Source organism: Crinia signifera, chromosome 3 (assembly GCF_055691185.1).
Source record: "Crinia signifera chromosome 3, ASM5569118v1, whole genome shotgun sequence".
Lineage (NCBI taxonomy): Eukaryota > Metazoa > Chordata > Amphibia > Anura > Myobatrachidae > Crinia > Crinia signifera.
The window spans coordinates 37,250,571-37,272,309 of NC_139219.1; the positions used below are offsets into that span (position 1 = coordinate 37,250,571).

Genomic DNA, 21,739 nt, shown 5'->3' on the forward strand with positions numbered 1-21,739 from the left:
AAAACTTACACATCTACCACAGTATTATAACTACCATCATGTATTTATACTGTGACAGTTTATTCTTTATGACAATCAGTTATTTAAAAAATGTATAATCAACAATACCTCTAAATTGCACTAACAATAACATCCTTAGGTACATTAGTAAAATTAATACCAGTGGGTCGCTGTAGTCACTTAGGGGGGATGCTCTAACATCCGCGCCCCCTTACCGCCGCACATCGCCCCCCATTGCATACATAATTATCGCATATGCTCTAACATATGCGATAATTATGGCAAAGGACAGCTGGTGGCTCCCCCCTCCCTCCCTTACCCGGCGCTACTGCTGCTGTTGCCCTGGGCTCTCCTCCTCCCTGCACCCGGAAGAGGATCATAGTGCAGGGAGGAGGAGGCTACAGGTTTGGGCAGCACAGCTCTGTGCTGCCCGGACACAGATGAGGGGGGGGGGGGGTCGATGCAGGGCGTTGGAGGTTGGTTTAGGGTGGCAGTGGATCATGTTAAAAGCCCATAGGCTTCTAGATTTTTCTGGCGATGCCCCCCGTCGCAATAACCCAGCTAACGGGGTTTTTACCGCATTTTTGGTTTAGAGAATCTCCCCCTTAGTCTAATGCTAGTGAGAACTCACAATGGTAATACAAAAGCAACAACAACTTAGTGCCCTATGACACAATTTAAACTGTACAGTGGTGCAACACCTGTGTAACAATACATGCAATACTGCTTTTCATATCCAGAGGGTTCTTTTATTAACCCTGTGAGAGCCAAGTGAATTTGTCAAAATAGTTGTGAAACTGCCAAGCAAACATTTGTATTCATCATAATGACCTGTAATGTTTATATTATGTAGGAAATATAATATTTTTATACATTGTTTTATTTGAATTTATATAACAAATGTGAGCGACGCTGGCATTTTTAGAGGATATTTTGCACACCTCTCACAGAGATGTTGGCACTCAAAGGGTTAACTTAAGTCTCCTGAGTTCGAGACAATGAAAACATTTCTCCTGTTTTGAACAAATGCCGTATTCAGTGTAGATGAACAGACAAATAGCAATTCCCAACGCGTTTCATCTTACATAGACTTCATCAGGGGTAAGGCCCTTATTACAGTACAATACATATTTTGTTTTTACAGATAAAGATGGTATAAAAATATGGACCCTTATTAACAGTTACCAAAGGATGCTGATTCGCCTAAAAAACTAAGTTTCCAACCAGCCAGGTGTGAGGATGATATATGGTACTCCTGGAAACACCTATAGCAGGTATACAAAGGTTTGTGCTCTCTGGGATACCAAATGCAAGTTTGGTACATCTTTAACTATCTGCAAAACAACAAATTTACAGTACTATAATAAAGACCCCTGATGAAGTCTCTGTGAGATGAAACGCATTGGGTATTTCTATATGTCTATTCATCTATACTGAATACCTCATTTTTTGTGAATCACACACAATAATTATTTTCATTGTTGTCTTGAACTAAAAACTTTTTTAAGTTAATAAAAGAACCATCTGTGTACGAAAACTGTATTTTTACACAGGCGTTGCAGTACTGTACGTTTTATACTGTGTCATATGCGCTAAGTCGCTATTGCTAATATACAGGCCAAAGAGGCCCACACAGCTCCCTTTTCTTCAATACTTAACCATCGCTGGGAAATCGGCGCAAAGGTAATCTCCCTATTGTTTTGCACATGCGCAGTAGAGAAATCGCCCTCTAGTGCTCAGACTCTACAGTGCAACCAGCAGAAAGGTGGGGGCTCAGAAGGAGGAGGCTGCACAATGGCCGCCTCCTATCTTAAAACGCCCCCCAGACTAGATAAAAAGCTTATTGGCCGTCTGTGCAGCCTCTTTCTGAGATCATGTCAGATTTCTTCTCATCATGACAAATGAGCATGGTTTGCAAACACTCAAATACTTGGTTCAAAGAACAGCCTCCTCCTACTATTTAGATGTTAAATAACTTGGAAAAGAAAAGGTCTTATTTACAGTTGGATGTATACTTCTCTCCGGCCAGGGTTTCCAAAGGATATTGTGGTCCTGGAACACAATAGGCATACCTCCCTCCCCCTTTTTAAAACCCCAACATTTTTGGTGAGAACTCCGGTGCCTGCAGTAATGGCTGCCCCGCTCTATCTCTACATTGCTTCAAGGGAATTACGAGCTTTGTTCATGACATAGTATACTTGATAGTCTCCAGGCCTGGGCCCCCTTTCTGCCTGGGCCTAGACTGGAGTCCGAGCAGTCACCCTGCAGACCAATACATGCCCTCTTCAGTGGCGTGGGCACAGGTGTGTCACAGTCTCCCTAATATGCTCGAATTTAGGCAAGTTAAGATAATTTGTCCAACAGATGTCTCTGGTTACTGAACCTCCACAAACATGTCTGTCTGCAGGGGGCTAATGTCACAAGGGTCGGGATCCCGACCGTCGGGACCCCGTCCGGCACCCATCACAAGTCCAGGTGAAACTCTAAGTCAACATTTTTATCAAGATCATGCGTCATATCTGCATAGACGGTTGTTACTCTTATTGACTGCACATACCATGGAATGAAGAGTTAGCTGCTATTCAGAAGCTGTATCCGACACAATGACCATGAGCCTGCTGCAGTACATCACGCATGCCTCCAACAAGCTACTGACTAAGGGCAATCTCTATGGAAGATGCTTCTACTTGAGGGCATTTATATAACGGTTTTCCAAGCCAGAATTAGCTATTTCTAGGACACTGTTCTGTTCCTGAAAATAGCTTTGGCCATGGGTTATGTACAGCTTTGTGTGTAATAAGCCAGTGATTTTATAGATACGATGTCTGCTTAGTTTTTGCAATTTGTCAGTGTAAGAATCTAAGTGGTGTCTATTGCTAAGCTGTCCTGACAATGGTAAATTATTCCAGAGCTTTCTGCATTTTATTCTCAACATTTCTTTATGGAGCAGCTTTTTCGCTGCACCTGGGGGATGAGGGATGTTTATCTAGATTTTCTATTGCAGCAAGAAAACCTTTGTTCATGCAAATGGTCAGAAAATAGTAATTGGGACAGCTGTGCGATGGCCTGCTCACTGGTAAGATCGACCAAGAGCAGTTAGAGTGGTCCTATGTAGGGCCGCCACCAATGGGGGGACAGCTGGGTCTTCAGTTGGTAGCAGTGTTGATCGGGACCAGCATGGAGGGACAGTTGGCGGCTCCTGATTGGCCACTCGGCAGTTCCTGATTGACTGCCAGTTCTCGAACTCCGATTGGCTCACGGCCAGCCACAAATTTGAAATGCTGCCGCCATCTGTCTCTCCATGGATGTCTGCCTGTGCGTATGCTATGGAGCATACAGTTGAGTGTTTGGCATGTGGCTGGCATTGGGGCAGTGTGTGTGGTTATGGGACAGTGTGGGGTAAATTGGGACAGTGTGGGGTAAATTGTTTATGTATATGGCTATGGTGCAGCAGGACAAATGCAGAGTATTGCAGAGTATATGTGTATGTGATTGTGGGGGGCAAAGATTGTGTGTGTGTGCGTGTATGGGGCAGAGTGTGTGTATGTGGCTATGGGGCTGGGTGCATGGCTATGTAGCATTGTGTGTGGCTTTTGGGAAACACAGAGGTGGTAGACTTGGGGGGCTTGCCTATTTTCTACTACCAGTAAGATCTGCACCCATGACTTCCCAGAATCTGCCTGCACATGGAACCAGAAAACTGCGAGTTTCACTCCTGAGGATTCTCTATCAATAATCTACTGTAGGGTAAATTTACTAAGATGGGAGTTCTATTGAAGATGGAATGTTGCCCATAGCAACCAACCAGATTCTATCTATTATCTTCTAAAAGGTGCTAAAGGAAGTAGAATCATCTTCAACAGAACTCCCATTTTCTTAACTGTACACCTGTGTATCCATATAATGGACTGAACTCTGGACGAGCAGTTATTTGCCGGGGTGCCTTCATTAAAGTGCCATTTAGTAGTTCCCGTTCCCAGTATGGAGCCGAAGCTCTCGCTCCATAGAAAAAGACTATGTGACACTCAATGGTCTAATTATAAGTAATTGTATTAATAAAGTAACATGCAGCTGGTAGTCAACACTTCAAGACTGGAACGCCTAATGATTAGGGCGGGGGTACCGCGCCACATTCCTGGGGACACTTCATTTCCACAAGCAAACACAGTTTTAGAGTCACACATTGTAGTCCTACTGTGAGAAAAATAGTTTTATCAATAAAATTGTTATTGATACAGTATGCTTATATTATACTGATTCAGACCTCTATCTGTCTCCTTCCCGACCGAGTACATCTCGGAAATATAAGAAAAGGAACAAGAGGTTCCAAAAATAAAAAAACCTTATAAAGATACCTTGATGCGTATAGAACTACGACTAAATGCGTAAGTTCGGTACACCGACCCTGTCCTTTATCCTATCTGTGATGGGTAATAGGAGACACCGTGGTGTAAATCGAAAGTGGGAAACCTACCCGTGCACGGCCTAAAGAAACCTTTATGTGCTTTGTATCGTCCTATTTTGGTGTGAGTATGGTAGGACATTTAAAGGAAAATTGAACACTCTGGTTGAACCGGTGATTGGTTAAAGACTTTTATTTTATTAATTTTTATTATATGTGTATGTATATATGTATATATATATTTTTTATTTTAAATATATCATTGACTTACATTATTGGAGAAGAGAGAGAAAAAATCATCAACTTGGATGTACGGAGGACCGATGAAATTAAAGACATTGGGGTATATTCAATGCCGTCAACGAACGGCGGCGAAGGTGGTTTGTACGGCGAGGATGGCTTTTTTTGGCGAGGAAAATCCTCGCCGTCCAACCACCCTCGCCGTATTCAATGTTTTGAAAAAATCCTCTGACTCTCTTAAACGGCTAGGTTCACCGCAAATTCTGAATTTGAGTTAGAATAGTATCCGTTTATCATGAGCGACAATTGTATTCATATGAGTTAATCTGCAACTGCTTATGCAGTGAGCCCGCTGCATTTTTGTGGCCAGCCCCCCGTTTTGATGTTCGCACCCGCCGTTTCCACCTTGCCTCAGGGAACAGGCGAGGTGGAAACGGTGAGTGAAGGGGAAGCTGTTGAATACTATGAGGTTGAGCTATCGGCACTGCTCACCGTATAGCTCGCCGCCAGTGGTTCGCCGCCCGCATTGAATATATACCCCTTTGTGAGCGCATATTTCCCTATGTTATTTCTGTTTTACCTGAACACTCAGACAAAGCACAACCACCTGACTACAATATATAAAGCAGTGACCATATAATAATAAATTTCTGCTTTGTCATCCAGTACTCTAAAAACCAACGCAGTAATGCAGCGACTGGGGACAAATAGGGGAAATCTCTGCAGAACAACCGATGTGCACAGATAATATGTGAATGCAGCTTTAAACTTTTCACCCCTTGGAGACATTTCCTGATCGCCGAGCACATGATCTGTGATGACATCCCTGGGCTTAGGCAGGATTTTCTTTTGGCTACCATGATAATAATCATGTACTCCAGCAAACCTCAGACAGCAACACTCTCTGTAGCAGATACAATAATGAGGGCAATCTAACTGTAAGCAAATTTTAAAGAGTAGAAAAAAATAAAAGAAACAGCTACAGATGAACTAATATGAATAAAACTGTCACTCACGATAAACTGAAACTGTTCTAACGCCCAAATTCTGAATTTGGGAAGATTGTTTACTTTCTGCAATGTAGATGACAAAGAATTGTCCTGGTACATTGTAAGAAATTAGATATGTTAAATTATATATATTCCACTGTACGTGAATCATGATGATTTAAAAAAAAAAAAAAAAAAACACTAGGGGCCAAATGTAATAGGGTGAGAGTTTCAGGAAGTGAGAGATTTTGGGAGAGTTTTCCCATTTTTTTTAAAGCAGCAATCAATTAATTAATTAATTAATCAACCTGGTTTTGCAGTGTAATTGATTGCTGCTTTAAAAAACATGGGAAAACTCTCCCAAAATCTCTCACTTTCTGAAACTCTCACCCTACTACATTTGGCCCAAGGTGTGACACTTGGTTGGGGGGTGGGGATTGCACGCATAGTCTGCTAGGCCGATAGCAAGATGATACCAGATTATTAATTTTGTCATTATGACAAAAGACACTAGATCAGCAATTTTCAAGCCACCACCAGTTAAACTGTTATTCCCGGGTCTCTGAGATCTGTCTCTGTATCCTGGGAATGTGGAACTGCTGGGAATGTGGGCTGCTGGCCCCACCTCCTCTTGTCATCCGCTAATCATCATTAGTTGTCAGCAGTGCCTGATTAAGGGTTCCAGCCACCCTAGGCTAATACAGAAGTGACTGACCACGGTACCACCCCTTCCCCACCCCACAATTTAATTTCTCATATTCAACTAAAAATCTGAAACAGGCTCGGGCCTTAGTTCTATACATATTGCCACTTGCCAACCTTGCAGGGCGGCATCAATCATAGCTTAGGGGGTGGTGGAGCAAGCCGTGGCTCCCACAGGATCTCCTCTTCCCAGCTTCCCTGCCTGGGTGACACGAGACCTTGCTTAGCCCTGACTCCAGCAGCACCAATAAGCACTCCCATCCCAGTGCAATCTATTGTGCTGGCTCTGCCAGAACCCAGCGCTCCAGGCTGCAGCCTATTGGTTAATCATGCCTGGTCTGGTGGTGACTTTGTTACTCCCTCTCTCATTGATGGTGTCAGTGTCAGTCCTGGTTCAAGGGTTCACTGCTTAAGAAGCTGCCGGTAGACTGCATAGAACATGAATCGGATTTAGAGAAGACGAGTCACAGGAAGCGAGGTGAGGAGATGCTCGAGTATCCTGCTGCTATACTGTCCCCACCAGCTTCCCAGGAGAACATAATGGCAGCTAGGCAGAGACTCGATTGGTGATCACCGGATGGCATTTTTTAACTCCCCCTGGGGCACCACACACTGAAAACAATTGTCACTGGCATAAGGTCTCTTCTGTGTTCTGCAAGCAGATGAGCCTAGTACTAACTGTACTCTGTTCATCTGGGGATCATAGTGGGTTTTTTATGTTCTATGTGGGGCAATGCATTTTTTTTTTTTTTTTATGTGGGGACCAAATTGATATTTGTTTTTATATCAGTGCCAATGTATTTTATTTTTGTTACTTGTGTGGACAAGTCTGACAAGCTCCTGTTACCCAGCACAAAGCAGAAGAACTGTGAGCATCAGTTGTTTGCCAGCTGTTAAGAGAGAGAGTGAGAGCCAGTCCGAGCGAGTCTACTCTTTTATGCTACAACACAGAGGTAAATTGGCTGAACTACCCCTTCTACTTATGATCTATTCGGAGCAAGTGCACCGGTCCATGGGGGAACCCTTTGATGGTGGTCAGCTGAACAACCATTATCCATGTAAATAACTCCGGTCTGTCCGCACTAGTGCACCATCAGACTGGAGTTGGATTATGGCCACTGCGGTAACATGGACCAAAAAGGAGAAAGAACTTGGTGTTCTTAATGTCCTCTGTGGACTTTTCAAATAACCAGGCAGGAGCTAATTAAAAAAGCCAGAACATCTGCTGGATTTATATGAACTGCTCCCTTTAACTACACGGACTGTTATCATGATATATTACCGAATAAAAACAGGAGGGAAATCATAAATCCATAGTGTTATTATCAGGGGCCACATCTAGATTTAAGGTGGTTACTAATTTATGTATAATATTATATAGAATAATAGGTTCATAAGTTTATATTTTTATGTGTAAACTACATGTGACCACTTGTTTATGTATCTTTTTAAATCAAACTGAATTTTAGTAAATTGTATTACTTATTCATATAAAAATCAATATATAGTATACATGTATCATTTGGGATTATCCAGATCCATGTGCATTTGATTATATAGCACCATACCTCCAGCTGTTTTTCTTTAGTATAACACCAAGCCACTTGGGTCCAGTCATTTCCTTTTTTGGTTTAATAGGTGTGGGATCACAGACAAAACAAGTCTTTAAATACTAAGCATTATTTTATATATAAAATAAAATAAATAAACGAATGAGTGCCTAGTTGAGTAGTACGTTTCTATATTAGGAAGGGGCAATACTCAGTAAATTGCGGTGGTGGCTTTAGCCGTTGGGAAGCCCCAACATGAAGGGGACAGCGAAATGATGGGGAGCGAATCTTGTGAATAGGGGAGGCCTGACCCCTAAATTTTCCCCTGAAGATTCCCACATCCACCCACTTTTCCAGAGAAGTTGGAGAACCAGGGGCAACATTGGGTATCATTGTACAGGGCCACATTGATGCAATCCAACACACCATGACCCCCACATCTCCTACTTTGACCTCTCTCTCTCTCTCTCAAGCAACTTCGGGTGACCAAGGTAAAAAGTTGGCCAATATGAGATTATGATAAATAATATTACAAATAATATTACAACTTAAAAAAAAATATTCCTAATAGTGTTGTCCTACACTTACTCCCTCTATAAAACACAGTAGTATAAAAAGCTGAAAAAAGCATAGCATGTTAGTCACAGGTGCTGCGACATCAATGGCAATGCCATGTGTATGGTTCCACCAACCAATTCTCAGGCTTTTTAAGGCAATAGAGTTATGAAAGGTAGAGAAGAGCCCCCCTCCAAGAAATATGTGTTTTCCCTAAATTGTATCACCGAGAACACGCTGTTCAAACAGATATAATCAAATCAAAACAGTCTTCATACTTATTCATGTATGACCAGAGTATATACCACACTTCATCAGTCTGATCACAACTGTAATTCACATGGCATTGGGAATATGAAAAAGTCCCCTAAAAAAATGAGAAAAAAAATCACGAAAAACTCATTTTGACCTGCTCATGTATTGAACATTGCCATGTCAACCTTCTGCTTGTGTCAAAATTTATTCTGTCAACCATTTCATGTTTCAAACTATTTACTGTCAATCTATCTTATAATACACATGAATAGGTCAACATGAGTTTTTTTTTTTTCATTTTTGGAACTTTTCATACTTTACCCTCCATGTGGAATACAATTGGGAATTGTAAAGCTATGCAAGGGGATGCAGTACATTAAGGGCATGAGACCTTAATCTATGACAAAAGGGAGCAGAGCAGTGACAATTTCAGTTAGAGAAGAACGGTAGTGCGCCACAGTGCGCACAGTGGCCACAATAGGTATTGCATTAGCTGTGCTCTCAAAGAAGGATTCAGGAAATCATCCCAGGTCACGCTTCACATATGTCCCTGCAAAAAAATAATACGATTAGGCGGGAGGTGGGGTGGTGGCCATTATTGCTGTGCCCTAGGGTGCCTTCACCCCTAAATCCGCCCCTGGTATAACTCATAAACATTGGGGTGTATAGTGTATGGGATCTACATGGCATTGGCATCACCTCCTCCTCTCATATTAGGCCATGAGGCCCTTAATCCGGCCATGACCAAGGCTGGAGGCAGAAATAATATGGAGATTAATCTATGACAAAAGGGAGCCGAGCAGTGATGATTCTAGTGAAGCAAGGAAAATGAAAAATGTCCAGCCGAGAGTGGGGTTGACCGAAGGCGCCTGTGTGACTGGCCGGTGTGAGAGTGTACATGTGCCTCGCCCATAGTAAATGCGTTTGTTGTGACTACAACATGTCTCTTTTTAAAGAGATATTTAATCAAAATGTAAATATTGTGCTACCATTGTGCTGACACGGAAAGTCAATATACTGTATGTAAATTTAAAATTGCTTGTCTGCTTTCCGGTTTTCTGGAGACTCCCAGCCTTCTGGTAGAGAAGGCAAGTATGGCAAGTATGGGTAAATCCTATTACAAGCCAAGATTACAGCCTAGTGATAGATACAGAGAAGCAGTGGCGTAAGTTTGTCCCAGTTGCACAGAGGCAAAATAAATATTGGTGCCCCCAAATAGCGTAATCAGTAAAGGGTCTGTCTCCAGTAAAACAGGTCATGGTTCTAATAACAGGGTTTGACACTTGCAAAAATGATGTTAGGAGGGGGAGTCAGCCACAGAAGCGTTATTGACAGCTTTCACCTAACTGATACAAGCTGGCAAGGGAGGAGAGGTGCCCCCTTGGGAGTAGGAGCCCGGCGGCAGATGACTCCGTTGCCTCCTAGAGTTACGCCTCTGCAGAGAAGCATTTTTTTTCCTTTTGACCCAAACTGGACAGTCCCTATAAAGCTTGCCATGATACAGATACATATAAAAACAAGAAAAACAAAGGTCAACCCTCTGCCCAACACAGGTAGAATGTAACTGAATATAACCCAGATAATCTGACCTATTTACTGAGCAGAAAATCAGAGTTTCATAACATTAACATTGTAAGGTGCAATGGTAGAAGTAACTCTGTAAGCAATTTCCCTCCGGCAAATCTCCAAGCGTTTGTGAAGTTCTTGTGTTTTTCCCCAGCTCTGCAGTTTTTGTTTGGCATGAAATAAAGTCAAAATGTACGAAAATAGTACAATGCCACCAAGGGAAATAACCAGCAATTAGACAATACTTGCATCTAAAATATAATGCAGAGCTTTGTAAATGCAAATGTATGTGGATTCCATTCGCTGTCACAATGTGAAACAGATGTTCCGCAATGCCGTGTTTCTAAGACATACACGATGATATCCACAAATGTAAATGTATGTTGTATGCTGAATGACTATCCATTGTACCAATAAATAAAATGCTTTCCTAAATCATGTTCTCCAAGTCAGGACATGATGCATGCACAGATACCCACACCTACATTCTAATCATTACTTATAGTGACAGGCAGTGCCATCTCCTCCTTCTACTGGTTTGTGACAATTATTACTAAACAGTCATCTGCTGCAATCAGACTCATCCCTCCCACTCAGAGTCGGATTGGCCCGGGGTGTCTGAAGGTCCGCCCCCTCCTCCAGGGATCAGGATCCAGACTTTGAATTATATTTGAATTATACATTATATTATTAGACTGCATAGGACTATGGTGCATGTTGTACAGTGCATTCCTGTTTGGTCATGGATGGGCTATATGTCATGGGTGGGCTATATTCAGCAAGGGGCTCAGACCATGCATTTTCTAATGGTTAGGAAAACTTACCTGCCATGTCTCAGCAGGGCTGTAGCCTCTGGTGAAGGTGACTTGGCTCACAGCTGTGGCATTCCCGTTTGCGGGCACTGTCAGTGGTCTGTGAGCTGGTGGCATTCCCCCGGCCTCTCTATCTGAATAGGCGCTGTTCGCATGGAGACTCCCAACTGCCATGATACTATGTGATGTGATTAACGTTTCCATGCTTATTGGCTACAGGTAGTTAAATCGCCCCTTCAGAGCCTGGAGGTTTATATGTCATCAGTTACAGGCAATGAAAGAATTAGGCCTTCTGGCCTTAATCAAATGTCAGTGCTGCCAGGCCACAACAAAGGCTCGGGGGATGTTCTCCTTCATCCAACCTACCATTCTTGTGCTGTAATTCCGTATTCACGCCAGTTACCGATGCTGCAGCTCTGCACATGTGCAGGGCCGCTGTACAAACGCCATAGGCGACTGCGTCAGTCGCTGAGGCCAGCGGCGTAACTATAGCACCGCAGCCCCCGCCACCGCGGGGGGCGCTGTGCATGTGGGGGCGCCAGGGGCTGCGGTGCTATAGTAACACCCCCCCCCCCCAATCCCCCGCAGACTTACCTATCTCGCTGGTCCCGGCGGCTCCGTTCTTCTTCTGCTGAGGACCACCACAAAATGGCCGCCCCCATATAGCACACAGTTCTCTGAAACTTACTTACTTAGTTACACCACTGGCTGAGGCGTTGGCACGGGTAGGGGTCGGAGAGGGGCAGGCAGGGCATGAGCAGAGGAACGCCCAGTGTTTTATAGTTGTTCCCAGGAACATTTTCCTCTGGGAATGCATGCGGGCTGATGCCTGCCGGGGCGGGCGGCTGACGTCACATGATTCCCCCTCTTTGGGTGACTCTGGTGGAGAGAAATCATTTGATGGTCGGAAAGGGGTTGTGTTCGCATACATCCCCTTGCATGGTACCGAGGGGATTCAGCAGTGGGTGGGGGCACTCGCCCGGTTGGCTGGAGGCATTAAGTCCCTCGCTAAGCAGCAAATGACCGCTGCTTAGTGAGCTGTCCTGACTCAGGTTCTAAGGTCCTTATTCTGGTTGACTCACAACTCTGTGAACTTCACAGCCTTGCGAGTCCCCAGACGCCACCTGCTCGGCCGCCCACCCCCCTGCCAAACCCCCGCAGACATGCGAATGGATGATTTGATGGTCGGCGACCATCAAATGATTTCTTCAGCGCTCACAGATCTGAGACACCTCTATGGTGTCTCAGACCGGAGAGCATCCTGTGCGGGAAGCAGACGGGCAGCTGACATCCGCTGTCATCAGCTGCCAGCCCCCGCGTCATCGGGGAATTACCATGGGAACGCCCAGTGTTCTCATGGGAATGCCCATGAAACGCTGGGTGTTCCCATAAGCAAATTTCCAGGCCGCCACCCCATGCCCCTCCATGCCCCAACCTGGACTTCTGTGTGCACACAGCGGCTGCTCATGTATCCAAAAACCTATGCGCATGCGCGGTCACAAACAATCGGTTCCCCTGCTAACGCGCTGGGGACCGATTGAATTAGAATAACCCCCATAGTGTATATAAATTCTATTACAAGAACTGCAAAGATTGAAGATGTTGAAAACTACCCGTTAAGAAGGTTATCAAGAGAAAGTAAAGAAAATAGACGCTTTATGCAAATTTATATCTAAAGTTGTGAGCATGCGAGTCAGTAACTAGTGACATCACAATGGAATGAGAAAGTGCATGGTCCCAATGTCATAAATACTGCAGTAGTTCAACCAAGAAAATGTCTGCCTCAGCAGTGTGTGCATACAGTGTCCAAGGTACTGTACTAAGCAAATATGCAGTTTATTTATCAGGTGATGGAATCATCACGTCTTATTACTTACATTTGTACTCTAATTCTTAGCATGCAGTAGCACTTCTGATACTATCATACAGTATTATCTGTACTGATACCATTATCAATAATTGCACTGATTATCAGGTAATCAGAACAATGGTTTTTTTTTCTAGTTCATTCTTTCTGACAAAATCCTTCTTAGATGGACAAAACCATGTGCACTGCAGGGGGGCAGATGTAACATGTGCAGAGAGAATTAGATTTGGGTGAGTTTTTTTGTTTCTGTGCAGGGAAAATACCGACTGCATAATTTGGTACTTATGTATTATCTGGGCTCCCATGTTAAATGCACCCCATTTTTTCATACCCCTACTATCCAACTACGCATGGAGTTGATTTTATATAGTGTGGCGGGCGCAGCGAGCCACCGTGCCCCAAGCTAGGCGAGCACAGCGAGCCCCGCGAGGGGACGTGGTCTCATAAGAAAAACGGGAGCCCAGATATTACATAAGTACCCCAGTTGTAAATATTGCATGTTTTGTTCCAGGGAAATTCTTTTTTGTCCAATAGCAAATGTCCTTTATATGTAATTCAATCAAACCCAGTTTATTGTATGTAATCCAAAGAGAAATCCAAGTCAAATCTTGATTTTTAAATCCATTCCAAGCAAGTCTTTATTTAATCCCCTGGAAAAAAAAAATATAAGAAGTGAACTACTCTGCTTCGAGTCTCAGTGAAGAATAACGGAAGACTCAACTAGCCGGGGCTCCCCTTAGCTGAGCAGCCAATCACAAGCAGCTTTTTGATGATGAAGGGAGTCCCAGGGATACCCTGCTTTGTTCATTTATCAACAGAGTTTACATGAATACCTACAGATCTGGGGAAAATGCAGTTGACAGTGCAGTGCTATACCAGTCATGTCATTCATTTAAGTTCTTGTTGGATCACAAAACCAAATTGAAATGAATGGGCCATAAGAATGAATTGGAAACATCCCATGTGACTTAGAACTCCCATATTTCTCCCAATATATTCTGTATTTGAATAAATAATGTTGCAGACCATAACCGGCATTCTTCCCATTGTGTTTGGGAACAATTGACCTAATCTCTTTGGTGCTTGGCCCATTGGCTAATACTATATTTAGATACATCTAATATTAATGCAAAGGATCCATAGAACAGAATGGAATAGATTTTATTTTCACATGCTTTGCTTGCATTGCATTTATATAAAGAGCAGGTGGTGGGATTGATCCATATATTGCTTGTGCTGCAGTATCCTTACACGTGTTTTTTGTGGTGTTGTTGCAATGTGTATTACTGCATACATGGTGTAATATTATACGAGTGATAAAACTCCTTACATATGATACAGTAAATGGTGCTCCAGCCAATCAGATCCCAACTGTCATATTTTTAAACAAATGACAGCTACTATATGTGATAATTGTACTGTCCCTGCTTATATTGTTGGTACTTATGTATTATCTGGGCTCCCATGTTAAATGCACCCCATTTTTTCATACCCCTACTATCCAACTACGCATGGAGTTGATTTTATATAGTGTGGCGGGCGCAGCGAGCCACCGTGCCCCAAGCTAGGCGAGCACAGCGAGCCCCGCGAGGGGACGTGGTCTCATAAGAAAAACGGGAGCCCAGATATTACATAAGTACCCATAATTTTACACTGCAATATAGATCTCACTTTAAAGAAAAACCCCACCCAAATCTAATTCTCTCTGCACAAGTTACATCTGCCCCACCCGCAGTGCACATGGTTTTGTCCATCTAAGAAGGTTTTTTTTAAGAAAGAATGACTAGAATAACCCCCAATATGTGGACAAAAAATGCAGCACTATCGGGCTCATTTATCAACAAATGATAAAACTCATTGCGTACGATACATGGTGCTCCAGTCAATCAGCTTCTAAAGGTTGCGTACGATACACTGCGTACGATACATGGTGCTCCAGTCAATAAAGCTTCTATACACGCTGCAATAAGCAGCATGCAATGCGACGCGATGCGCGCTCCCGCGGGCATCGCATCGCACAGTACAAAAAGTATGTGCTGCACATACTTTTTGTACTGCCCGTGGATCGCATTGCATGCAAAATCCAATGCAATGCCATCAACCCAATAATGCGTCGCATTGCACACTGCTTATTGCAGCATGTATGGGGACCTTACAATCAGAATCAACTTTATTGGCCATGTGTGGCCTAGGCAGCCATCAGCGGCACCACTGGTCGTTGCTGCAGCCCGGTAGGTAACAATATGGTACTTATGTAATATCTGGGCTCCCGTTTTTCTTATGAGACCACGTCCCCTCGCGGGGCTCGCTGTGCTCGCCTAGCTTGGGGCACGGTGGCTCGCTGCGCCCGCCACACTATATAAAATCAACTCCATGCGTAGTTGGATAGTAGGGGTATGAAAAAATGGGGTGCATTTAACATGGGAGCCCAGATAATACATAAGTACCACAACTGGTTTAAAATGCAAGAATCCCTACTGGATGGTTATAATATAGTAATATTAAAGTAGTAAATAAGGATATACATATTTATTTAATTATTATTATTATTATTATTATTTTTTAATAAATGTGTAGGGATTTTTTTGTCTTTTTGTTGTATTTGCACTATATTTTTATAACGGGCAGGCGTTCTAATGGAAACCTTACAAATTTACAGGGATCCATTGGTGTGACAAGTTGGGGTGTCCAAACCAAATACACCATATTTACCTGATCAAGGCTCTCAAGAAGAGCAAATGTATTTTCAGTGGGGACGGGCAATATCTGTTTGTTTGGTCCCGTCTCCAATAGATGCAGCTCAACAATGGCCATACTGGGCCTTCATCCACTGTTACAGATGGACCCAACACTCCAGGTTCCTTCATTAATAACCTAAACTGTTTAAAAATGTACATGCTGCAAGCCCCATTGAAATGAATGGGCTACTGAAATGAATGGGGAAAACATACTACTACATACATATGGACACATTTGCAAGCATGCAAATCTAGGGCCTAATTTAGACTTGATCACGGGGCACATTTGTTCTCAAAATGAGCAAAACCATGTGCACTGCAGGTGGGGCAGATGTAACATGTGCAGAAAGAGTTAGATTTGTTGAAACCGAAATGTAAACTGCAGTGTCAAAAAAAAAAAAAAGCGGCCCATATTTACCCAGCACAGAAACAAAATAGCTCACCCAAAATTAACTCTCTGCACGTTACATCAGCCCCACCTGAAGTGTACATGGATTTGCCCATTTTAAGAACAGATGTGACTTAGGCATGTGGTCTGTGCTTGCATTTTTCAATGGACACTCAACATTGTTGAGTAAAGTCCTTCTAAACAGCATTAACATACAGTAGATGAGCTACATAATTAAATATACTTTTGTTGCCATTTATACCCATCCTTCTTCAGATACATTCTGACCTTCATCTCAAGCCATTAAATATGTAAGATGTTGTCTAGTTGACATTTTCATACTGTGCGTAAATCAGGAATAATAGCTTTATCTGACTCCTTAAATTACACGGATACTATATTGCTTTTTAGCTTGGGTTACAATTAAGTAATACATATACAATGCCAAAATGTCTAACTTCATTGAAGGCATATTGATTTGCTGACTATACAAATACATCTAATCTTATTTAATAAACATTTCTAGGAATATAACTACTCAGCATTTCCCACTAATTATCTTACAAACCAAACTGACCTAGAGAACAAATGGGTAAGGCGCCAATCCCATGCATATATTTAATAGTGCCCTAATTGTGTCCTGCTCTTCTACTAAAAGGTACAACTACTGTACTTATTATACATAATCATTCCCGATTGGCATAATCTGTTGATTAAATAAACTATTGATTACATTGACCTGCTTTGTTCCGAGTCTGGATGTTAGAAATACAGCATATAATAGAGTTGTCAAATGCAAAAAAGGAAAATATATCATATTTACCGCAATATAAAATAGAACAACATTAGTTTCATATAATAACAGAATAAATAATATTATAATGATATGCCCAGAAAGGGCTTAGTATTCCTGGCATTTAGTTATGTTAATTCATTGAATTTTCCAAGGGGACTCATTTTGTGTAGAATGTTGACCTATTGATTCCAATAGACACAAGAATATAATCTATGACGCTGCACTTATTATTGCCATCTTATTATATCAGTGTGTGCATTAAACTTTAATAACATTTTGAATATCTGCAATGCTGCGCCATATGATGCACTGAAAATACCCAACATCTTCCTCATTCTAATAAAGAATAATCATTGTCTCCTGACATACATAAATGCCATATGTTCCCCGATTATACTTATGTATGTAAACCTAATACAGATACTTGATATTGCTGCATTTATTGTAATCTGTCGAATTCCAAATCAATACTTTATTTTAGCATCTTGTCGATAGCCAGTTATTTTAAACTCTTGCTATACAATACTAAAATCATTTAAAATGTATCTCGTCCTATCATAATAACCTAGGTCCCATTCATTCACAATGTAATGATTGACTAATGAAATCTACAAGGTAACCAGTGAAAACCTACATACAGTATCAATGGTTTCCTACTGTGCTTACTGCTGGTTCTCCTGCACATGAATAAGTGAAAGACTACTCTACAAATAAATACGTTTTCAGACCCAAAGGTGGAGCTGTATTATACATTGGGAATACAATACATCTAACACTATATTAATATACATTAATACATCCAATGCATGTAATAGCATAATCGTATTATGCAGACAGAAGTGGTATTTCTGTAAATTGACTAAAGATTTACACCTATTGTATGTGTGTGATGTGTGTGCATATATAGATGTATGTCTATCTATTTATATGAATACAAATAAATAAAATGATATATATATATATATATATATATATATATATACACACACACACACACATACACACACACACACATACACACACACACACACACACACACATACACACACACACACACACACATACACACACACACACACACTTATACACACGCATTACACATACATGAGCATATTACTATTGCATCTGTTTCTCCAATAAATATACTAGTACTACAGTATATATCCCTGTATCCTGCCTCATTCTAAGGCAAGCTCACAGCTCACTGCACACAGAGGATGAGAGGATGAGCCTGTAATCGGGTGGGGTCCTCTCTACACTGCCTTCCCAGAAAATACCACAGGCGAGGAGATTGCCCAAACCCCCCTCTTCTCACCCCCACCTTGTAATTAAAGCGATCTGCTTACTGTGTACCTGCTGGTAAATGCCTGTTTTTTTTTCCAAGACAGTCAGTAAACTGCCCTTTGACAACTGACGCACAATTAAGTGTGTGCTGCTATAACGCGTGCCCTGTCCTTTGATTTTATATGGCAACCTACCAAGCCATCTGTTACAATGTCATTTGTTAATAAAGAAAACATGCACCAGGTCAGAATATTGATTCACTAAACATATCATGATTTTGCTGGATCTACAACGTCATCAACTCTGCTTCAGAATCAAATGGACAGATCATATAGTAGACAGCCACATAGGAAGCAAGCCCGAATGAACAAAACCATAAAAATAAATGAATAAATAAGAACATAACACATAAACACATACAGTAAATAGTAAAATAAACAAATAAGAAAGCCACACAAATAAATAGTAAAATAAAAAATAAATAAAAAAAAAACAAGCCACGTAAAAAAAAAACAAGCCACATAAACAAATAAATAATAAAAAAAATAAGCAAACACAAATAATGAAATAAAAAAAGCAATCCACATAAACAAATCTGAAGCACCTCTGGCATTGAGTCTCTGGAGGTGCTTAGGTCTGGCTCCCCCTGAGCTACAGTATGATGCAGCTCCCCCCCACCCCCATTCTCTCGTGCTCTGCTTCCCCACTAGTGGGTTCCAATTCCAGCAGTAATTACTAATGTCCCAGCACGTATATCTGTCAGCCTCAGAGGTGGCTCTGTTTTTTTTGTGTTTTTTTTTTTTGACGCAACTACGCAGAAATGTCTGGACGTGCAGCCAGCAAACCCTCCCTCAGTGATCGCCCAGGCTGAGAGGGCTCTCTAATAGTATGATATGTCTTACCAGTGATTGGTATAGCGCACACACACTACGCATCACATTGACAAAGGCTATTTCAGTCTTTCAGGTGAACAATGCCTATAAACGTAATCCTAGTCAGATGTCCTACACTACAGTGACCGGGGTATTTACAGAAATGGGTGGGAGCTTGGCTGTTAGATACATTGTTGCAGGACTAGGATTAGAAGGATGTATATGTAGGCTGATGCACAGTATTGGTGGGAGCTGGCTGGGAGATACTTTGTTGCAGGACTAGGATACTGGGAGATGCTGGACTAGGATGTGGATGAATCTGCAGGGTGATGTCCAGTATGGGTGGGAGCAGGCTGGGAGATACATTGTTGCAGGACTAGGCTGTGGATTTATCTGCAGGGTGATGCCCAGTGGGTGGGAGCAGGTTGGGAGATACTTTGGTACAGGATTAGGATACTGGGAGCATACAGGACTAGGATGTGGATGTATCTGCAGGGTGATGCCCAGTATAGGTGGGGGCTACCTGAGAGCTACAGTATTACAGGACTGACTAGGATGTGGATGTATCTGCAGTGTAATGGCCAGTATGTGTGGGAGCAGGCTGGGAGATACATTGTTACAGGACTGACTAGGATGTGGATGTATCTGCAGTGTAATGGCCAGTATGTGTGGGAGCAGGCTGGGAGATACATTGTTACAGGACTGACTAGGATGTGGATGTATCTGCAGTGTTATGCCCAGTATGTGTGGGAGCAGGCTGGGGGATGCTATGTTACAGGAATGACTAGGATGCGGATGTATCTGCAGTGTAATGCCCAGTATGTTTGGGAACAGGCTGGTGGATACTTTGTTACAGGACTGACAATGATGTGGCTGTACCTGCAGGGTGATACACAGTATGGGTGGGAGCTTGGCTGGGATCTACTGCAGGAGAGCTCTCTGCACTTATAGCTCTGCAGTGGAGCTGTCCACCTTGCTGCGGTGCTGAAACCGCCCACACCAGCACACAGCAGCCTACAGAGCTCAGCACGCAGGGCAGCCTCTCCGGCTGCAGGCTGGCTCAGGGCTTGTGGAAATCACTGCAGCAAGTCTGATTTCCAGGCAGCTGGGATTACAAGACACTGCAGAGAGGGCTACAGTGCAGCCATTCAGGTTAAACAGCAAGCCCAGATTTGTTAGCTACATCGTCAGCTGCCTGCTAAGATGACTTCCCTCCTGCCCCTTAATGCAGGAGCCCATATATAGCACAGACATTCACAAAATCCTGTGGTTGCAAAGCCCTTGTCTTACCTTGTGAGGTGTGTATCCAGCAGAAGTAGGTGCTGAGGAGGAATCGCACTCCTTATGGAGGATGTAGCTGCAGGGGAGGCAAGAACCACCGTTCCTGACCTCCTCCAAGTCTTCTTCGTCAATGGGAAAGAACGAGCTCTGCCCTTACCAAAGATGGCCGTCCTTCTTGACGTCAGCAGCTTATAATAGACATCTATCATGGGGCGGAGGGTGTGTGTGTGGGGAGGAGGGGGCAGGCTGCTGGGGAGGTTTGAGTCACCGTCTGCCTGTGCAATGCTGCAATGCATTTTTTATTTTTGTAAAAAAATGTGTGTATTTTGTTAATACCTTAATAATAAAAAAACCTGATGATGCAGATTGCTGAGCTGGATGAGTTGCAATATTCTGAAATGCATTAAAAACTATTGTTTTTTTTTTCTTTGCAGGCAGCAGGGACGTTGACGATGAATTAAATTGAGCTAAAGCTGCTGCACTGATTTATTTTCGCCAAAGGGGTGGTCTGAAGGGATATCCCTCTCTTGTGCCTGCTCCATATATGGCTAACCTACGTGTACAGATTATATACACAGGATTTTTAAGTGAATTCTATTTTCCTAAGGATTCAATATGGTAAAAAAAAAAAAAAAAACCTGTTCATAAGAAAAATGCAGTGGTCATCCTTGGGTGCAGAAAGAACGCACAGGAACCTATAGTAAGGATAATAACAGCAACAAAACGTCCTTCAATGCTTTGTAATATATTCTGTTAGAGATTGTAGCACGTATCATGGATGGGCATGGCAGTACAGCAGTATGTGTCATGTAATGTAATGTGTCAGCAGTATAAGATTGGTCGGTTGTTATAGTAAATAACCCTTTACACCAGCATACAAGCAGTCATAGGGTTACTTGGTATTCCCCATATTCTGCAGTGTTATACAACATACCATTACTAAATGGCTGTAGGTAGAAGAGATCCACAAAAATGCATTGAAAAAGGCAGTCACCAGCAAAAGAGCTGGATCCATGCTAAATGCAGTGAAAAGATGCTTGCTAAATACACATAGAAACCAGAACCACTAAAATCCCATCCATACTAAATACTGCACACAGAAAAAGGCAGCTTCACCGAAAACAGCCAGATCCATACTAAATGCTGTATATAGAAAAAGCCAGATTCGCAATAAGTGGGTCATTCTAATTCACTCCGTCTCCGGCATTTCGCACCAGGGACCGATGTTTTGGTACTACGCATGCCTACAGCGCTGCTGTACAGGTGCCTTCGGCAACTTGCATAGTCGCTGTGTCGTTCGCACAGGGGGGGCGGGATGGAGGCAGGCAGGCAGGGGGTGCGTGTTCGCATGAAAATGCCCTGCGTTTCCTGGGTGTACCCACAAAATCAGTGGGAGCACCCAGGAAAATGCAGGGCATCCCCATGCGTACGCAGGCAGGCAC

The 21,739-nt window shown here is 42.6% G+C and overlaps 1 protein-coding gene across 1 annotated transcript in view; it reads right to left on the reverse strand.

The window, feature by feature from the left end:
* The window catches only part of SNAP25 (synaptosome associated protein 25), a 134,748-nt gene extending 114,285 nt beyond the window's left edge, over positions 1-20,463 (reverse strand). Inside the window, exon 1 of the mRNA XM_083175647.1 lies at positions 20,307-20,463. The gene's annotated coding sequence lies outside the window, so the exon portion shown is untranslated. The remainder of the gene's footprint in view (positions 1-20,306) is intronic.
* Positions 20,464-21,739: the final 1,276 nt, after the last annotated feature.